This window comes from Atractosteus spatula, chromosome 4 (genome assembly GCF_055471065.1).
Source record: "Atractosteus spatula isolate fAtrSpa1 chromosome 4, fAtrSpa1.hap1, whole genome shotgun sequence".
In the NCBI taxonomy this organism is placed as follows: domain Eukaryota; kingdom Metazoa; phylum Chordata; class Actinopteri; order Semionotiformes; family Lepisosteidae; genus Atractosteus; species Atractosteus spatula.
Window position 1 is genome coordinate 33,997,138 of NC_142709.1, and position 17,735 is coordinate 34,014,872.

At 51.2% G+C, this 17,735-nt stretch overlaps 17 non-coding genes across 17 annotated transcripts; 9 read left to right on the plus strand and 8 right to left on the minus strand.

Annotated features, from left to right (window-relative positions):
* Positions 1 to 1,257: 1,257 nt before the first annotated feature.
* On the minus strand, positions 1,258 to 1,330 carry trnav-uac (transfer RNA valine (anticodon UAC)). The gene has a single exon. It is a non-coding gene; the product is annotated as a tRNA-Val (tRNA).
* A 217-nt stretch (positions 1,331 to 1,547) lies between these two features.
* trnar-ucu (transfer RNA arginine (anticodon UCU)) lies at positions 1,548 to 1,640 on the plus strand. The gene is made up of 2 exons: positions 1,548 to 1,584; positions 1,605 to 1,640. It is a non-coding gene; the product is annotated as a tRNA-Arg (tRNA).
* Positions 1,641 to 2,947: 1,307 nt separating this feature from the next.
* trnav-uac (transfer RNA valine (anticodon UAC)) lies at positions 2,948 to 3,020 on the minus strand. Its single transcript has one exon. It is a non-coding gene; the product is annotated as a tRNA-Val (tRNA).
* A 1,609-nt stretch (positions 3,021 to 4,629) lies between these two features.
* Positions 4,630 to 4,702, minus strand: trnav-uac (transfer RNA valine (anticodon UAC)). The gene has a single exon. It is a non-coding gene; the product is annotated as a tRNA-Val (tRNA).
* Positions 4,703 to 4,919: 217 nt separating this feature from the next.
* On the plus strand, positions 4,920 to 5,012 carry trnar-ucu (transfer RNA arginine (anticodon UCU)). Its single transcript has 2 exons — positions 4,920 to 4,956; positions 4,977 to 5,012. It is a non-coding gene; the product is annotated as a tRNA-Arg (tRNA).
* A 1,306-nt stretch (positions 5,013 to 6,318) lies between these two features.
* Positions 6,319 to 6,391, minus strand: trnav-uac (transfer RNA valine (anticodon UAC)). The gene has a single exon. It is a non-coding gene; the product is annotated as a tRNA-Val (tRNA).
* A 217-nt stretch (positions 6,392 to 6,608) lies between these two features.
* Positions 6,609 to 6,701, plus strand: trnar-ucu (transfer RNA arginine (anticodon UCU)). Its single transcript has 2 exons — positions 6,609 to 6,645; positions 6,666 to 6,701. It is a non-coding gene; the product is annotated as a tRNA-Arg (tRNA).
* Positions 6,702 to 8,008: 1,307 nt separating this feature from the next.
* Positions 8,009 to 8,081, minus strand: trnav-uac (transfer RNA valine (anticodon UAC)). The gene has a single exon. It is a non-coding gene; the product is annotated as a tRNA-Val (tRNA).
* A 217-nt stretch (positions 8,082 to 8,298) lies between these two features.
* On the plus strand, positions 8,299 to 8,391 carry trnar-ucu (transfer RNA arginine (anticodon UCU)). The gene is made up of 2 exons: positions 8,299 to 8,335; positions 8,356 to 8,391. It is a non-coding gene; the product is annotated as a tRNA-Arg (tRNA).
* Positions 8,392 to 9,698: 1,307 nt separating this feature from the next.
* trnav-uac (transfer RNA valine (anticodon UAC)) lies at positions 9,699 to 9,771 on the minus strand. The gene has a single exon. It is a non-coding gene; the product is annotated as a tRNA-Val (tRNA).
* Positions 9,772 to 9,988: 217 nt separating this feature from the next.
* Positions 9,989 to 10,081, plus strand: trnar-ucu (transfer RNA arginine (anticodon UCU)). Its single transcript has 2 exons — positions 9,989 to 10,025; positions 10,046 to 10,081. It is a non-coding gene; the product is annotated as a tRNA-Arg (tRNA).
* A 1,307-nt stretch (positions 10,082 to 11,388) lies between these two features.
* trnav-uac (transfer RNA valine (anticodon UAC)) lies at positions 11,389 to 11,461 on the minus strand. The gene has a single exon. It is a non-coding gene; the product is annotated as a tRNA-Val (tRNA).
* Positions 11,462 to 11,687: 226 nt separating this feature from the next.
* Positions 11,688 to 11,780, plus strand: trnar-ucu (transfer RNA arginine (anticodon UCU)). The gene is made up of 2 exons: positions 11,688 to 11,724; positions 11,745 to 11,780. It is a non-coding gene; the product is annotated as a tRNA-Arg (tRNA).
* A 1,307-nt stretch (positions 11,781 to 13,087) lies between these two features.
* Positions 13,088 to 13,160, minus strand: trnav-uac (transfer RNA valine (anticodon UAC)). Its single transcript has one exon. It is a non-coding gene; the product is annotated as a tRNA-Val (tRNA).
* A 217-nt stretch (positions 13,161 to 13,377) lies between these two features.
* trnar-ucu (transfer RNA arginine (anticodon UCU)) lies at positions 13,378 to 13,470 on the plus strand. The gene is made up of 2 exons: positions 13,378 to 13,414; positions 13,435 to 13,470. It is a non-coding gene; the product is annotated as a tRNA-Arg (tRNA).
* Positions 13,471 to 15,075: 1,605 nt separating this feature from the next.
* Positions 15,076 to 15,168, plus strand: trnar-ucu (transfer RNA arginine (anticodon UCU)). Its single transcript has 2 exons — positions 15,076 to 15,112; positions 15,133 to 15,168. It is a non-coding gene; the product is annotated as a tRNA-Arg (tRNA).
* Positions 15,169 to 16,774: 1,606 nt separating this feature from the next.
* Positions 16,775 to 16,867, plus strand: trnar-ucu (transfer RNA arginine (anticodon UCU)). The gene is made up of 2 exons: positions 16,775 to 16,811; positions 16,832 to 16,867. It is a non-coding gene; the product is annotated as a tRNA-Arg (tRNA).
* Positions 16,868 to 17,735: the final 868 nt, after the last annotated feature.

The following is a 17,735-nucleotide window of genomic DNA, read 5'->3' on the forward strand; positions in this document are numbered from 1 at the left end:
TTTCAAGTAGAAGTGTCATCCCTCTGCTGTGGAACGTGTTTCTCCTTATGGTGTGTACTGGATGCGCCTGAGAGTGTTCTAAGGTGCTCAGAAGATGGCTTTGGTTGAAGCACAACCGCCAAGCCCTAAAAGCGCCCCCTTCTCTTTTGTTCCGCGAGCACTGACGATCGCCTCATGCAGATGACGAACAGGTCACAATTAGCAACAGGTTAAGAAGACACTGGCCATCCTGACAGGAAGCAATTAACACACCTTAGGTACTGAGGCACAGAGGTGTGAGTGGCTGCTGAGCCAGTTTGGACCACACCTTGGGCAGAGGGGGAGGGGGCAGGAAACAAAGAAGTGATAGGGCCCATAACACCTAAGGTCTGCATACTCCCAGTTCTCAAACGACCCAGGCCTCCTCCTGATAAGCAGTGGAAAACCCCCTGGGTGGGGGGGGGGAGTGGCTAACGGAAGGGCTAAGAAGATGGGAGCCTGAATAGAGGGGCACTCTCTCTTTCCGCAAAGCCCTCGACCCAGGGCAGGCAGCGCAAGGGAAACCGCAGGCTGCGAGACCACACAGGAGAGGAACCATGGGTCCAGGAACTGCAGATCACGCGAGCCATTGGCAGTGGAATGGAGGTACTGTGCAGAGACTTTGATTAGCTCTAGGCAAGGACCATAGAAACTGGCCTGGTGAACCGCTATTGAAATGAGGGGAATGCATGGTGCAGCCTGCAGGAGGACTCCCCACATAGCCCAAAGAGAGATTTGGGAAATTGGATGTGTGGCATCCCTCTTCTATGTGCAGCTGCTCTTCTTTGTAGCGTCATAGACTTTCTAACGCCCTCTCTTTGTTACCTAAAAGGACTGCTGACCCGTGGGAATCCATTGTGGCCCTTGGAAGTATCTTTTGGGGCTGCAGATGCTGGTTTTCTGTGTCTTGGGGTAATAGTGAATGTTGATGTACTTAGAACATAAAAGGGGAACTTGTGTGATATTCATGTCTTTTTCTAGTCAGTGTGTGCATTGGTGATTCTGGGAGATGAACAGGAACTGTGGAAAACTTGAGAGAGACCAGCAGCCCCTTTGTGTTTGCTAGGAAGCGCAGTCGCACACGAGGCAGGAGTAGACCACGTCCGAGCGATCACCTTGCTCTGACACCATTAACGCTGCAAGTATTTCACGGTAGAGACATCTTTACTATTTTACTCATCACGTTAAAGGAAGGATGCGATGGCTTTCGGGGGACGGGGTTAGGAGGAACAACGATCTTGGTTCCACTGGGGATCGAACCCAGGCCCTACTGCGTGTAAAGCAGACGTGATAACCACTACACTATGGAACCTCAGGACAGAGTCTGCCTCCAGAAGGAATAGGATCCGCACGGGAACCCCTCTTGTGACAGTGTACAATACGATCTGTATTGCGTCTGATTTTCCTGCTTCAGATCTGGGACACTGTCCTCCGTGCTGTGGACACAGGAATGTGTAGAATTCTAAAGTAACTGGTGATGTCACAGAACGGTAGGGTTAAAGGTTCGGGTGAAAGGTGAGGTGAGCAGTGGCTCTGTGGCGCAATGGATAGCGCATTGGACTTCTAGACGGTGAATGTGTGAAAACATTCAAAGGTTGTGGGTTCGAGTCCCACCAGAGTTGACTTTTGCACTAATTCGCAGTGTGCTCGTTCTTTCTGAAAGAGCTCGCATTTCAAGTAGAAGTGTCATCCCTCTGCTGTGGAACGTGTTTCTCCTTATGGTGTGTACTGGATGCGCCTGAGAGTGTTCTAAGGTGCTCAGAAGATGGCTTTGGTCGAAGCACAACCGCCAAGCCCTAAAAGCGCCCCCTTCTCTTTTGTTCCGCGAGCACTGACGATCGCCTCATGCAGATGACGAACAGGTCACAATTAGCAACAGGTTAAGAAGACACTGGCCATCCTGACAGGAAGCAATTAACACACCTTAGGTACTGAGGCACAGAGGTGTGAGTGGCTGCTGAGCCAGTTTGAACCACACCTTGGGCAGAGGGGGAGGGGGCAGGAAACAAAGAAGTGATAGGGCCCATAACACCTAAGGTCTGCATACTCCCAGTTCTCAAACGACCCAGGCCTCCTCCTGATAAGCAGTGGAAAACCCCCTGGGTGGGGGGGGGGGAGTGGCTAACGGAAGGGCTAAGAAGATGGGAGCCTGAATAGAGGGGCACTCTCTCTTTCCGCAAAGCCCTCGACCCAGGACAGGCAGCGCAAGGGAAACCGCAGGCTGCGAGACCACACAGGAGAGGAACCATGGGTCCAGGAACTGCAGATCACGAGAGCCATTGGCAGTGGAATGGAGGTACTGTGCAGAGACTTTGATTAGCTCTAGGCAAGGACCATAGAAACTGGCCTGGTGAACCGCTATTGAAATGAGGGGAATGCATGGTGCAGCCTGCAGGAGGACTCCCCACATAGCCCAAAGAGAGATTTGGGAAATTGGATGTGTGGCATCCCTCTTCTATGTGCAGCTGCTCTTCTTTGTAGCGTCATAGACTTTCTAACGCCCTCTCTTTGTTACCTAAAAGGACTGCTGACCCGTGGGAATCCATTGTGGCCCTTGGAAGTATCTTTTGGGGCTGCAGATGCTGGTTTTCTGTGTCTTGGGGTAATAGTGAATGTTGATGTACTTAGAACATAAAAGGGGAACTCGTGTGATATTCATGTCTTTTTCTAGTCAGTGTGTGCATTGGTGATTCTGGGAGATGAACAGGAACTGTGGAAAACTTGAGGGAGACCAGCAGCCCCTTTGTGTTTGCTAGGAAGCGCAGTCGCACACGAGGCAGGAGTAGACCACGTCCGAGCGATCACCTTGCTCTGACACCATTAACGCTGCAAGTATTTCACGGTAGAGACATCTTTACTATTTTACTCATCACGTTAAAGGAAGGATGCGATGGCTTTCGGGGGACGGGGTTAGGAGGAACAACGATCTTGGTTCCACTGGGGATCGAACCCAGGCCCTACTGCGTGTAAAGCAGACGTGATAACCACTACACTATGGAACCTCAGGACAGAGTCTGCCTCCAGAAGGAATAGGATCCGCACGGGAACCCCTCTTGTGACAGTGTACAATACGATCTGTATTGCGTCTGATTTTCCTGCTTCAGATCTGGGACACTGTCCTCCGTGCTGTGGACACAGGAATGTGTAGAATTCTAAAGTAACTGGTGATGTCACAGAACGGTAGGGTTAAAGGTTCGGGTGAAAGGTCAGGTGAGCTGTGGCGCAATGGATAGCGCATTGGACTTCTAGACGGTGAGTGTGTGAAGGCATTCAAAGGTTGTGGGTTCGAGTCCCACCAGAGTCGACTTTTGCACTAATTCGCAGTGTGCTCGTTCTTTCTGAAAGAGCTCGCATTTCAAGTAGAAGTGTCATCCCTCTGCTGTGGAACGTGTTTCTCCTAATGGTGTGTACTGGATGCGCCTGAGAGTGTTCTAAGGTGCTCAGAAGATGGCTTTGGTCGAAGCACAACCGCCAAGCCCTAAAAGCGCCCCCTTCTCTTTTGTTCCGCGAGCACTGACGATCGCCTCATGCAGATGACGAACAGGTCACAATTAGCAACAGGTTAAGAAGACACTGGCCATCCTGACAGGAAGCAATTAACACACCTTAGGTACTGAGGCACAGAGGTGTGAGTGGCTGCTGAGCCAGTTTGAACCACACCTTGGGCAGAGGGGGAGGGGGCAGGAAACAAAGAAGTGATAGGGCCCATAACACCTAAGGTCTGCATACTCCCAGTTCTCAAACGACCCAGGCCTCCTCCTGATAAGCAGTGGAAAACCCCCTGGGTGGGGGGGGGGGAGTGGCTAACGGAAGGGCTAAGAAGATGGGAGCCTGAATAGAGGGGCACTCTCTCTTTCCGCAAAGCCCTCGACCCAGGACAGGCAGCGCAAGGGAAACCGCAGGCTGCGAGACCACACAGGAGAGGAACCATGGGTCCAGGAACTGCAGATCACGAGAGCCATTGGCAGTGGAATGGAGGTACTGTGCAGAGACTTTGATTAGCTCTAGGCAAGGACCATAGAAACTGGCCTGGTGAACCGCTATTGAAATGAGGGGAATGCATGGTGCAGCCTGCAGGAGGACTCCCCACATAGCCCAAAGAGAGATTTGGGAAATTGGATGTGTGGCATCCCTCTTCTATGTGCAGCTGCTCTTCTTTGTAGCGTCATAGACTTTCTAACGCCCTCTCTTTGTTACCTAAAAGGACTGCTGACCCGTGGGAATCCATTGTGGCCCTTGGAAGTATCTTTTGGGGCTGCAGATGCTGGTTTTCTGTGTCTTGGGGTAATAGTGAATGTTGATGTACTTAGAACATAAAAGGGGAACTTGTGTGATATTCATGTCTTTTTCTAGTCAGTGTGTGCATTGGTGATTCTGGGAGATGAACAGGAACTGTGGAAAACTTGAGAGAGACCAGCAGCCCCTTTGTGTTTGCTAGGAAGCACAGTCGCACACGAGGCAGGAGTAGACCACGTCCGAGCGATCACCTTGCTCTGACACCATTAACGCTGCAAGTATTTCACGGTAGAGACATCTTTACTATTTTACTCATCACGTTAAAGGAAGGATGCGATGGCTTTCGGGGGACGGGGTTAGGAGGAACAACGATCTTGGTTCCACTGGGGATCGAACCCAGGCCCTACTGCGTGTAAAGCAGACGTGATAACCACTACACTATGGAACCTCAGGACAGAGTCTGCCTCCAGAAGGAATAGGATCCGCACGGGAACCCCTCTTGTGACAGTGTACAATACGATCTGTATTGCGTCTGATTTTCCTGCTTCAGATCTGGGACACTGTCCTCCGTGCTGTGGACACAGGAATGTGTAGAATTCTAAAGTAACTGGTGATGTCACAGAACGGTAGGGTTAAAGGTTCGGGTGAAAGGTGAGGTGAGCAGTGGCTCTGTGGCGCAATGGATAGCGCATTGGACTTCTAGACGGTGAGTGTGTGAAAACATTCAAAGGTTGTGGGTTCGAGTCCCACCAGAGTTGACTTTTGCACTAATTCGCAGTGTGCTCGTTCTTTCTGAAAGAGCTCGCATTTCAAGTAGAAGTGTCATCCCTCTGCTGTGGAACGTGTTTCTCCTTATGGTGTGTACTGGATGCGCCTGAGAGTGTTCTAAGGTGCTCAGAAGATGGCTTTGGTTGAAGCACAACCGCCAAGCCCTAAAAGCGCCCCCTTCTCTTTTGTTCCGCGAGCACTGACGATCGCCTCATGCAGATGACGAACAGGTCACAATTAGCAACAGGTTAAGAAGACACTGGCCATCCTGACAGGAAGCAATTAACACACCTTAGGTACTGAGGCACAGAGGTGTGAGTGGCTGCTGAGCCAGTTTGAACCACACCTTGGGCAGAGGGGGAGGGGGCAGGAAACAAAGAAGTGATAGGGCCCATAACACCTAAGGTCTGCATACTCCCAGTTCTCAAACGACCCAGGCCTCCTCCTGATAAGCAGTGGAAAACCCCCTGGGTGGGGGGGGGGAGTGGCTAACGGAAGGGCTAAGAAGATGGGAGCCTGAATAGAGGGGCACTCTCTCTTTCCGCAAAGCCCTCGACCCAGGGCAGGCAGCGCAAGGGAAACCGCAGGCTGCGAGACCACACAGGAGAGGAACCATGGGTCCAGGAACTGCAGATCACGCGAGCCATTGGCAGTGGAATGGAGGTACTGTGCAGAGACTTTGATTAGCTCTAGGCAAGGACCATAGAAACTGGCCTGGTGAACCGCTATTGAAATGAGGGGAATGCATGGTGCAGCCTGCAGGAGGACTCCCCACATAGCCCAAAGAGAGATTTGGGAAATTGGATGTGTGGCATCCCTCTTCTATGTGCAGCTGCTCTTCTTTGTAGCGTCATAGACTTTCTAACGCCCTCTCTTTGTTACCTAAAAGGACTGCTGACCCGTGGGAATCCATTGTGGCCCTTGGAAGTATCTTTTGGGGCTGCAGATGCTGGTTTTCTGTGTCTTGGGGTAATAGTGAATGTTGATGTACTTAGAACATAAAAGGGGAACTTGTGTGATATTCATGTCTTTTTCTAGTCAGTGTGTGCATTGGTGATTCTGGGAGATGAACAGGAACTGTGGAAAACTTGAGAGAGACCAGCAGCCCCTTTGTGTTTGCTAGGAAGCGCAGTCGCACACGAGGCAGGAGTAGACCACGTCCGAGCGATCACCTTGCTCTGACACCATTAACGCTGCAAGTATTTCACGGTAGAGACATCTTTACTATTTTACTCATCACGTTAAAGGAAGGATGCGATGGCTTTCGGGGGACGGGGTTAGGAGGAACAACGATCTTGGTTCCACTGGGGATCGAACCCAGGCCCTACTGCGTGTAAAGCAGACGTGATAACCACTACACTATGGAACCTCAGGACAGAGTCTGCCTCCAGAAGGAATAGGATCCGCACGGGAACCCCTCTTGTGACAGTGTACAATACGATCTGTATTGCGTCTGATTTTCCTGCTTCAGATCTGGGACACTGTCCTCCGTGCTGTGGACACAGGAATGTGTAGAATTCTAAAGTAACTGGTGATGTCACAGAACGGTAGGGTTAAAGGTTCGGGTGAAAGGTGAGGTGAGCAGTGGCTCTGTGGCGCAATGGATAGCGCATTGGACTTCTAGACGGTGAATGTGTGAAAACATTCAAAGGTTGTGGGTTCGAGTCCCACCAGAGTTGACTTTTGCACTAATTCGCAGTGTGCTCGTTCTTTCTGAAAGAGCTCGCATTTCAAGTAGAAGTGTCATCCCTCTGCTGTGGAACGTGTTTCTCCTTATGGTGTGTACTGGATGCGCCTGAGAGTGTTCTAAGGTGCTCAGAAGATGGCTTTGGTCGAAGCACAACCGCCAAGCCCTAAAAGCGCCCCCTTCTCTTTTGTTCCGCGAGCACTGACGATCGCCTCATGCAGATGACGAACAGGTCACAATTAGCAACAGGTTAAGAAGACACTGGCCATCCTGACAGGAAGCAATTAACACACCTTAGGTACTGAGGCACAGAGGTGTGAGTGGCTGCTGAGCCAGTTTGAACCACACCTTGGGCAGAGGGGGAGGGGGCAGGAAACAAAGAAGTGATAGGGCCCATAACACCTAAGGTCTGCATACTCCCAGTTCTCAAACGACCCAGGCCTCCTCCTGATAAGCAGTGGAAAACCCCCTGGGTGGGGGGGGGGGAGTGGCTAACGGAAGGGCTAAGAAGATGGGAGCCTGAATAGAGGGGCACTCTCTCTTTCCGCAAAGCCCTCGACCCAGGACAGGCAGCGCAAGGGAAACCGCAGGCTGCGAGACCACACAGGAGAGGAACCATGGGTCCAGGAACTGCAGATCACGAGAGCCATTGGCAGTGGAATGGAGGTACTGTGCAGAGACTTTGATTAGCTCTAGGCAAGGACCATAGAAACTGGCCTGGTGAACCGCTATTGAAATGAGGGGAATGCATGGTGCAGCCTGCAGGAGGACTCCCCACATAGCCCAAAGAGAGATTTGGGAAATTGGATGTGTGGCATCCCTCTTCTATGTGCAGCTGCTCTTCTTTGTAGCGTCATAGACTTTCTAACGCCCTCTCTTTGTTACCTAAAAGGACTGCTGACCCGTGGGAATCCATTGTGGCCCTTGGAAGTATCTTTTGGGGCTGCAGATGCTGGTTTTCTGTGTCTTGGGGTAATAGTGAATGTTGATGTACTTAGAACATAAAAGGGGAACTCGTGTGATATTCATGTCTTTTTCTAGTCAGTGTGTGCATTGGTGATTCTGGGAGATGAACAGGAACTGTGGAAAACTTGAGGGAGACCAGCAGCCCCTTTGTGTTTGCTAGGAAGCGCAGTCGCACACGAGGCAGGAGTAGACCACGTCCGAGCGATCACCTTGCTCTGACACCATTAACGCTGCAAGTATTTCACGGTAGAGACATCTTTACTATTTTACTCATCACGTTAAAGGAAGGATGCGATGGCTTTCGGGGGACGGGGTTAGGAGGAACAACGATCTTGGTTCCACTGGGGATCGAACCCAGGCCCTACTGCGTGTAAAGCAGACGTGATAACCACTACACTATGGAACCTCAGGACAGAGTCTGCCTCCAGAAGGAATAGGATCCGCACGGGAACCCCTCTTGTGACAGTGTACAATACGATCTGTATTGCGTCTGATTTTCCTGCTTCAGATCTGGGACACTGTCCTCCGTGCTGTGGACACAGGAATGTGTAGAATTCTAAAGTAACTGGTGATGTCACAGAACGGTAGGGTTAAAGGTTCGGGTGAAAGGTGAGGTGAGCAGTGGCTCTGTGGCGCAATGGATAGCGCATTGGACTTCTAGACGGTGAGTGTGTGAAGACATTCAAAGGTTGTGGGTTCGAGTCCCACCAGAGTCGACTTTTGCACTAATTCGCAGTGTGCTCGTTCTTTCTGAAAGAGCTCGCATTTCAAGTAGAAGTGTCATCCCTCTGCTGTGGAACGTGTTTCTCCTTATGGTGTGTACTGGATGCGCCTGAGAGTGTTCTAAGGTGCTCAGAAGATGGCTTTGGTCGAAGCACAACCGCCAAGCCCTAAAAGCGCCCCCTTCTCTTTTGTTCCGCGAGCACTGACGATCGCCTCATGCAGATGACGAACAGGTCACAATTAGCAACAGGTTAAGAAGACACTGGCCATCCTGACAGGAAGCAATTAACACACCTTAGGTACTGAGGCACAGAGGTGTGAGTGGCTGCTGAGCCAGTTTGAACCACACCTTGGGCAGAGGGGGAGGGGGCAGGAAACAAAGAAGTGATAGGGCCCATAACACCTAAGGTCTGCATACTCCCAGTTCTCAAACGACCCAGGCCTCCTCCTGATAAGCAGTGGAAAACCCCCTGGGTGGGGGGGGGGGAGTGGCTAACGGAAGGGCTAAGAAGATGGGAGCCTGAATAGAGGGGCACTCTCTCTTTCCGCAAAGCCCTCGACCCAGGACAGGCAGCGCAAGGGAAACCGCAGGCTGCGAGACCACACAGGAGAGGAACCATGGGTCCAGGAACTGCAGATCACGAGAGCCATTGGCAGTGGAATGGAGGTACTGTGCAGAGACTTTGATTAGCTCTAGGCAAGGACCATAGAAACTGGCCTGGTGAACCGCTATTGAAATGAGGGGAATGCATGGTGCAGCCTGCAGGAGGACTCCCCACATAGCCCAAAGAGAGATTTGGGAAATTGGATGTGTGGCATCCCTCTTCTATGTGCAGCTGCTCTTCTTTGTAGCGTCATAGACTTTCTAACGCCCTCTCTTTGTTACCTAAAAGGACTGCTGACCCGTGGGAATCCATTGTGGCCCTTGGAAGTATCTTTTGGGGCTGCAGATGCTGGTTTTCTGTGTCTTGGGGTAATAGTGAATGTTGATGTACTTAGAACATAAAAGGGGAACTTGTGTGATATTCATGTCTTTTTCTAGTCAGTGTGTGCATTGGTGATTCTGGGAGATGAACAGGAACTGTGGAAAACTTGAGAGAGACCAGCAGCCCCTTTGTGTTTGCTAGGAAGCACAGTCGCACACGAGGCAGGAGTAGACCACGTCCGAGCGATCACCTTGCTCTGACACCATTAACGCTGCAAGTATTTCACGGTAGAGACATCTTTACTATTTTACTCATCACGTTAAAGGAAGGATGCGATGGCTTTCGGGGGACGGGGTTAGGAGGAACAACGATCTTGGTTCCACTGGGGATCGAACCCAGGCCCTACTGCGTGTAAAGCAGACGTGATAACCACTACACTATGGAACCTCAGGACAGAGTCTGCCTCCAGAAGGAATAGGATCCGCACGGGAACCCCTCTTGTGACAGTGTACAATACGATCTGTATTGCGTCTGATTTTCCTGCTTCAGATCTGGGACACTGTCCTCCGTGCTGTGGACACAGGAATGTGTAGAATTCTAAAGTAACTGGTGATGTCACAGACCGGTAGGGTTAAAGGTTCGGGTGAAAGGTCAGGTGAGCAGTGGCTCTGTGGCGCAATGGATAGCGCATTGGACTTCTAGACGGTGAGTGTGTGAAGGCATTCAAAGGTTGTGGGTTCGAGTCCCACCAGAGTCGACTTTTGCACTAATTCGCAGTGTGCTCGTTCTTTCTGAAAGAGCTCGCATTTCAAGTAGAAGTGTCATCCCTCTGCTGTGGAACGTGTTTCTCCTTATGGTGTGTACTGGATGCGCCTGAGAGTGTTCTAAGGTGCTCAGAAGATGGCTTTGGTCGAAGCACAACCGCCAAGCCCTAAAAGCGCCCCCTTCTCTTTTGTTCCGCGAGCACTGACGATCGCCTCATGCAGATGACGAACAGGTCACAATTAGCAACAGGTTAAGAAGACACTGGCCATCCTGACAGGAAGCAATTAACACACCTTAGGTACTGAGGCACAGAGGTGTGAGTGGCTGCTGAGCCAGTTTGAACCACACCTTGGGCAGAGGGGGAGGGGGCAGGAAACAAAGAAGTGATAGGGCCCATAACACCTAAGGTCTGCATACTCCCAGTTCTCAAACGACCCAGGCCTCCTCCTGATAAGCAGTGGAAAACCCCCTGGGTGGGGGGGGGGGAGTGGCTAACGGAAGGGCTAAGAAGATGGGAGCCTGAATAGAGGGGCACTCTCTCTTTCCGCAAAGCCCTCGACCCAGGACAGGCAGCGCAAGGGAAACCGCAGGCTGCGAGACCACACAGGAGAGGAACCATGGGTCCAGGAACTGCAGATCACGAGAGCCATTGGCAGTGGAATGGAGGTACTGTGCAGAGACTTTGATTAGCTCTAGGCAAGGACCATAGAAACTGGCCTGGTGAACCGCTATTGAAATGAGGGGAATGCATGGTGCAGCCTGCAGGAGGACTCCCCACATAGCCCAAAGAGAGATTTGGGAAATTGGATGTGTGGCATCCCTCTTCTATGTGCAGCTGCTCTTCTTTGTAGCGTCATAGACTTTCTAACGCCCTCTCTTTGTTACCTAAAAGGACTGCTGACCCGTGGGAATCCATTGTGGCCCTTGGAAGTATCTTTTGGGGCTGCAGATGCTGGTTTTCTGTGTCTTGGGGTAATAGTGAATGTTGATGTACTTAGAACATAAAAGGGGAACTTGTGTGATATTCATGTCTTTTTCTAGTCAGTGTGTGCATTGGTGATTCTGGGAGATGAACAGGAACTGTGGAAAACTTGAGAGAGACCAGCAGCCCCTTTGTGTTTGCTAGGAAGCGCAGTCGCACACGAGGCAGGAGTAGACCACGTCCGCGCGATCACCTTGCTCTGACACCATTAACGCTGCAAGTATTTCACGGTAGAGACATCTTTACTATTTTACTCATCACGTTAAAGGAAGGATGCGATGGCTTTCGGGGGACGGGGTTAGGAGGAACAACGATCTTGGTTCCACTGGGGATCGAACCCAGGCCCTACTGCGTGTAAAGCAGACGTGATAACCACTACACTATGGAACCTCAGGACAGAGTCTGCCTCCAGAAGGAATAGGATCCGCACGGGAACCCCTCTTGTGACAGTGTACAATACGATCTGTATTCCAGCTGTTGCGTCTGATTTTCCTGCTTCAGATCTGGGACACTGTCCTCCGTGCTGTGGACACAGGAATGTGTAGAATTCTAAAGTAACTGGTGATGTCACAGAACGGTAGGGTTAAAGGTTCGGGTGAAAGGTGAGGTGAGCAGTGGCTCTGTGGCGCAATGGATAGCGCATTGGACTTCTAGACGGTGAGTGTGTGAAGATGTTCAAAGGTTGTGGGTTCGAGTCCCACCAGAGTCGACTTTTGCACTAATTCGCAGTGTGCTCGTTCTTTCTGAAAGAGCTCGCATTTCAAGTAGAAGTGTCATCCCTCTGCTGTGGAACGTGTTTCTCCTTATGGTGTGTACTGGATGCGCCTGAGAGTGTTCTAAGGTGCTCAGAAGATGGCTTTGGTCGAAGCACAACCGCCAAGCCCTAAAAGCGCCCCCTTCTCTTTTGTTCCGCGAGCACTGACGATCGCCTCATGCAGATGACGAACAGGTCACAATTAGCAACAGGTTAAGAAGACACTGGCCATCCTGACAGGAAGCAATTAACACACCTTAGGTACTGAGGCACAGAGGTGTGAGTGGCTGCTGAGCCAGTTTGAACCACACCTTGGGCAGAGGGGGAGGGGGCAGGAAACAAAGAAGTGATAGGGCCCATAACACCTAAGGTCTGCATACTCCCAGTTCTCAAACGACCCAGGCCTCCTCCTGATAAGCAGTGGAAAACCCCCTGGGTGGGGGGGGGGGAGTGGCTAACGGAAGGGCTAAGAAGATGGGAGCCTGAATAGAGGGGCACTCTCTCTTTCCGCAAAGCCCTCGACCCAGGACAGGCAGCGCAAGGGAAACCGCAGGCTGCGAGACCACACAGGAGAGGAACCATGGGTCCAGGAACTGCAGATCACGAGAGCCATTGGCAGTGGAATGGAGGTACTGTGCAGAGACTTTGATTAGCTCTAGGCAAGGACCATAGAAACTGGCCTGGTGAACCGCTATTGAAATGAGGGGAATGCATGGTGCAGCCTGCAGGAGGACTCCCCACATAGCCCAAAGAGAGATTTGGGAAATTGGATGTGTGGCATCCCTCTTCTATGTGCAGCTGCTCTTCTTTGTAGCGTCATAGACTTTCTAACGCCCTCTCTTTGTTACCTAAAAGGACTGCTGACCCGTGGGAATCCATTGTGGCCCTTGGAAGTATCTTTTGGGGCTGCAGATGCTGGTTTTCTGTGTCTTGGGGTAATAGTGAATGTTGATGTACTTAGAACATAAAAGGGGAACTTGTGTGATATTCATGTCTTTTTCTAGTCAGTGTGTGCATTGGTGATTCTGGGAGATGAACAGGAACTGTGGAAAACTTGAGAGAGACCAGCAGCCCCTTTGTGTTTGCTAGGAAGCACAGTCGCACACGAGGCAGGAGTAGACCACGTCCGAGCGATCACCTTGCTCTGACACCATTAACGCTGCAAGTATTTCACGGTAGAGACATCTTTACTATTTTACTCATCACGTTAAAGGAAGGATGCGATGGCTTTCGGGGGACGGGGTTAGGAGGAACAACGATCTTGGTTCCACTGGGGATCGAACCCAGGCCCTACTGCGTGTAAAGCAGACGTGATAACCACTACACTATGGAACCTCAGGACAGAGTCTGCCTCCAGAAGGAATAGGATCCGCACGGGAACCCCTCTTGTGACAGTGTACAATACGATCTGTATTGCGTCTGATTTTCCTGCTTCAGATCTGGGACACTGTCCTCCGTGCTGTGGACACAGGAATGTGTAGAATTCTAAAGTAACTGGTGATATCACAGAACGGTAGGGTTAAAGGTTCGGGTGAAAGGTGAGGTGAGCAGTGGCTCTGTGGCGCAATGGATAGCGCATTGGACTTCTAGACGGTGAATGTGTGAAAACATTCAAAGGTTGTGGGTTCGAGTCCCACCAGAGTTGACTTTTGCACTAATTCGCAGTGTGCTCGTTCTTTCTGAAAGAGCTCGCATTTCAAGTAGAAGTGTCATCCCTCTGCTGTGGAACGTGTTTCTCCTTATGGTGTGTACTGGATGCGCCTGAGAGTGTTCTAAGGTGCTCAGAAGATGGCTTTGGTCGAAGCACAACCGCCAAGCCCTAAAAGCGCCCCCTTCTCTTTTGTTCCGCGAGCACTGACGATCGCCTCATGCAGATGACGAACAGGTCACAATTAGCAACAGGTTAAGAAGACACTGGCCATCCTGACAGGAAGCAATTAACACACCTTAGGTACTGAGGCACAGAGGTGTGAGTGGCTGCTGAGCCAGTTTGAACCACACCTTGGGCAGAGGGGGAGGGGGCAGGAAACAAAGAAGTGATAGGGCCCATAACACCTAAGGTCTGCATACTCCCAGTTCTCAAACGACCCAGGCCTCCTCCTGATAAGCAGTGGAAAACCCCCTGGGTGGGGGGGGGGAGTGGCTAACGGAAGGGCTAAGAAGATGGGAGCCTGAATAGAGGGGCACTCTCTCTTTCCGCAAAGCCCTCGACCCAGGGCAGGCAGCGCAAGGGAAACCGCAGGCTGCGAGACCACACAGGAGAGGAACCATGGGTCCAGGAACTGCAGATCACGCGAGCCATTGGCAGTGGAATGGAGGTACTGTGCAGAGACTTTGATTAGCTCTAGGCAAGGACCATAGAAACTGGCCTGGTGAACCGCTATTGAAATGAGGGGATTGCATGGTGCAGCCTGCAGGAGGACTCCCCACATAGCCCAAAGAGAGATTTGGGAAATTGGATGTGTGGCATCCCTCTTCTATGTGCAGCTGCTCTTCTTTGTAGCGTCATAGACTTTCTAACGCCCTCTCTTTGTTACCTAAAAGGACTGCTGACCCGTGGGAATCCATTGTGGCCCTTGGAAGTATCTTTTGGGGCTGCAGATGCTGGTTTTCTGTGTCTTGGGGTAATAGTGAATGTTGATGTACTTAGAACATAAAAGGGGAACTCGTGTGATATTCATGTCTTTTTCTAGTCAGTGTGTGCATTGGTGATTCTGGGAGTTGAACAGGAACTTTGGAAAACTTGAGGGAGACCAGCAGCCACTTTGTGTTTGCTAGGAAGCGCAGTCGCACACGAGGCAGGAGTAGACCACGTCCGAGCGATCACCTTGCTCTGACACCATTAACGCTGCAAGTATTTCACGGTAGAGACATCTTTACTATTTTACTCATCACGTTAAAGGAAGGATGCGATGGCTTTCGGGGGACGGGGTTAGGAGGAACAACGATCTTGGTTCCACTGGGGATCAAACCCAGGCCCTACTGCGTGTAAAGCAGACGTGATAAACACTAAACTATGGAACCTCAGGACCAAGTCTGCCTCCAGAAGGAATAGGATCCGCACGGGAACCCCTCTTGTGACAGTGTACAATACGATCTGTATTCCAGCTGTTGCGTCTGATTTTCCTGCTTCAGATCTGGGACACTGTCCTCCGTGCTGTGGACACAGGAATGTGTAGAATTCTAAAGTAACTGGTGATGTCACAGAACGGTAGGGTTAAAGGTTCGGGTGAAAGGTGAGGTGAGCAGTGGCTCTGTGGCGCAATGGATAGCGCATTGGACTTCTAGACGGTGAGTGTGTGAAAACATTCAAAGGTTGTGGGTTCGAGTCCCACCAGAGTCGACTTTTGCACTAATTCGCAGTGTGCTCGTTCTTTCTGAAAGAGCTCGCATTTCAAGTAGAAGTGTCATCCCTCTGCTGTGGAACGTGTTTCTCCTTATGGTGTGTACTGGATGCGCCTGAGAGTGTTCTAAGGTGCTCAGAAGATGGCTTTGGTCGAAGCACAACCGCCAAGCCCTAAAAGCGCCCCCTTCTCTTTTGTTCCGCGAGCACTGACGATCGCCTCATGCAGATGACGAACAGGTCACAATTAGCAACAGGTTAAGAAGACACTGGCCATCCTGACAGGAAGCAATTAACACACCTTAGGTACTGAGGCACAGAGGTGTGAGTGGCTGCTGAGCCAGTTTGAACCACACCTTGGGCAGAGGGGGAGGGGGCAGGAAACAAAGAAGTGATAGGGCCCATAACACCTAAGGTCTGCATACTCCCAGTTCTCAAACGACCCAGGCCTCCTCCTGATAAGCAGTGGAAAACCCCCTGGGTGGGGGGGGGGGAGTGGCTAACGGAAGGGCTAAGAAGATGGGAGCCTGAATAGAGGGGCACTCTCTCTTTCCGCAAAGCCCTCGACCCAGGACAGGCAGCGCAAGGGAAACCGCAGGCTGCGAGACCACACAGGAGAGGAACCATGGGTCCAGGAACTGCAGATCACGAGAGCCATTGGCAGTGGAATGGAGGTACTGTGCAGAGACTTTGATTAGCTCTAGGCAAGGACCATAGAAACTGGCCTGGTGAACCGCTATTGAAATGAGGGGAATGCATGGTGCAGCCTGCAGGAGGACTCCCCACATAGCCCAAAGAGAGATTTGGGAAATTGGATGTGTGGCATCCCTCTTCTATGTGCAGCTGCTCTTCTTTGTAGCGTCATAGACTTTCTAACGCCCTCTCTTTGTTACCTAAAAGGACTGCTGACCCGTGGGAATCCATTGTGGCCCTTGGAAGTATCTTTTGGGGCTGCAGATGCTGGTTTTCTGTGTCTTGGGGTAATAGTGAATGTTGATGTACTTAGAACATAAAAGGGGAACTCGTGTGATATTCATGTCTTTTTCTAGTCAGTGTGTGCATTGGTGATTCTGGGAGTTGAACAGGAACTTTGGAAAACTTGAGGGAGACCAGCAGCCACTTTGTGTTTGCTAGGAAGCGCAGTCGCACACGAGGCAGGAGTAGACCACGTCCGAGCGATCACCTTGCTCTGACACCATTAACGCTGCAAGTATTTCACGGTAGAGACATCTTTACTATTTTACTCATCACGTTAAAGGAAGGATGCGATGGCTTTCGGGGGACGGGGTTAGGAGGAACAACGATCTTGGTTCCACTGGGGATCAAACCCAGGCCCTACTGCGTGTAAAGCAGACGTGATAAACACTAAACTATGGAACCTCAGGACCAAGTCTGCCTCCAGAAGGAATAGGATCCGCACGGGAACCCCTCTTGTGACAGTGTACAATACGATCTGTATTCCAGCTGTTGCGTCTGATTTTCCTGCTTCAGATCTGGGACACTGTCCTCCGTGCTGTGGACACAGGAATGTGTAGAATTCTAAAGTAACTGGTGATGTCACAGAACGGTAGGGTTAAAGGTTCGGGTGAAAGGTGAGGTGAGCAGTGGCTCTGTGGCGCAATGGATAGCGCATTGGACTTCTAGACGGTGAGTGTGTGAAAACATTCAAAGGTTGTGGGTTCGAGTCCCACCAGAGTCGACTTTTGCACTAATTCGCAGTGTGCTCGTTCTTTCTGAAAGAGCTCGCATTTCAAGTAGAAGTGTCATCCCTCTGCTGTGGAACGTGTTTCTCCTTATGGTGTGTACTGGATGCGCCTGAGAGTGTTCTAAGGTGCTCAGAAGATGGCTTTGGTCGAAGCACAACCGCCAAGCCCTAAAAGCGCCCCCTTCTCTTTTGTTCCGCGAGCACTGACGATCGCCTCATGCAGATGACGAACAGGTCACAATTAGCAACAGGTTAAGAAGACACTGGCCATCCTGACAGGAAGCAATTAACACACCTTAGGTACTGAGGCACAGAGGTGTGAGTGGCTGCTGAGCCAGTTTGAACCACACCTTGGGCAGAGGGGGAGGGGGCAGGAAACAAAGAAGTGATAGGGCCCATAACACCTAAGGTCTGCATACTCCCAGTTCTCAAACGACCCAGGCCTCCTCCTGATAAGCAGTGGAAAACCCCCTGGGTGGGGGGGGGGGAGTGGCTAACGGAAGGGCTAAGAAGATGGGAGCCTGAATAGAGGGGCACTCTCTCTTTCCGCAAAGCCCTCGACCCAGGACAGGCAGCGCAAGGGAAACCGCAGGCTGCGAGACCACACAGGAGAGGAACCATGGGTCCAGGAACTGCAGATCACGAGAGCCATTGGCAGTGGAATGGAGGTACTGTGCAGAGACTTTGATTAGCTCTAGGCAAGGACCATAGAAACTGGCCTGGTGAACCGCTATTGAAATGAGGGGAATGCATGGTGCAGCCTGCAGGAGGACTCCCCACATAGCCCAAAGAGAGATTTGGGAAATTGGATGTGTGGCATCCCTCTTCTATGTGCAGCTGCTCTTCTTTGTAGCGTCATAGA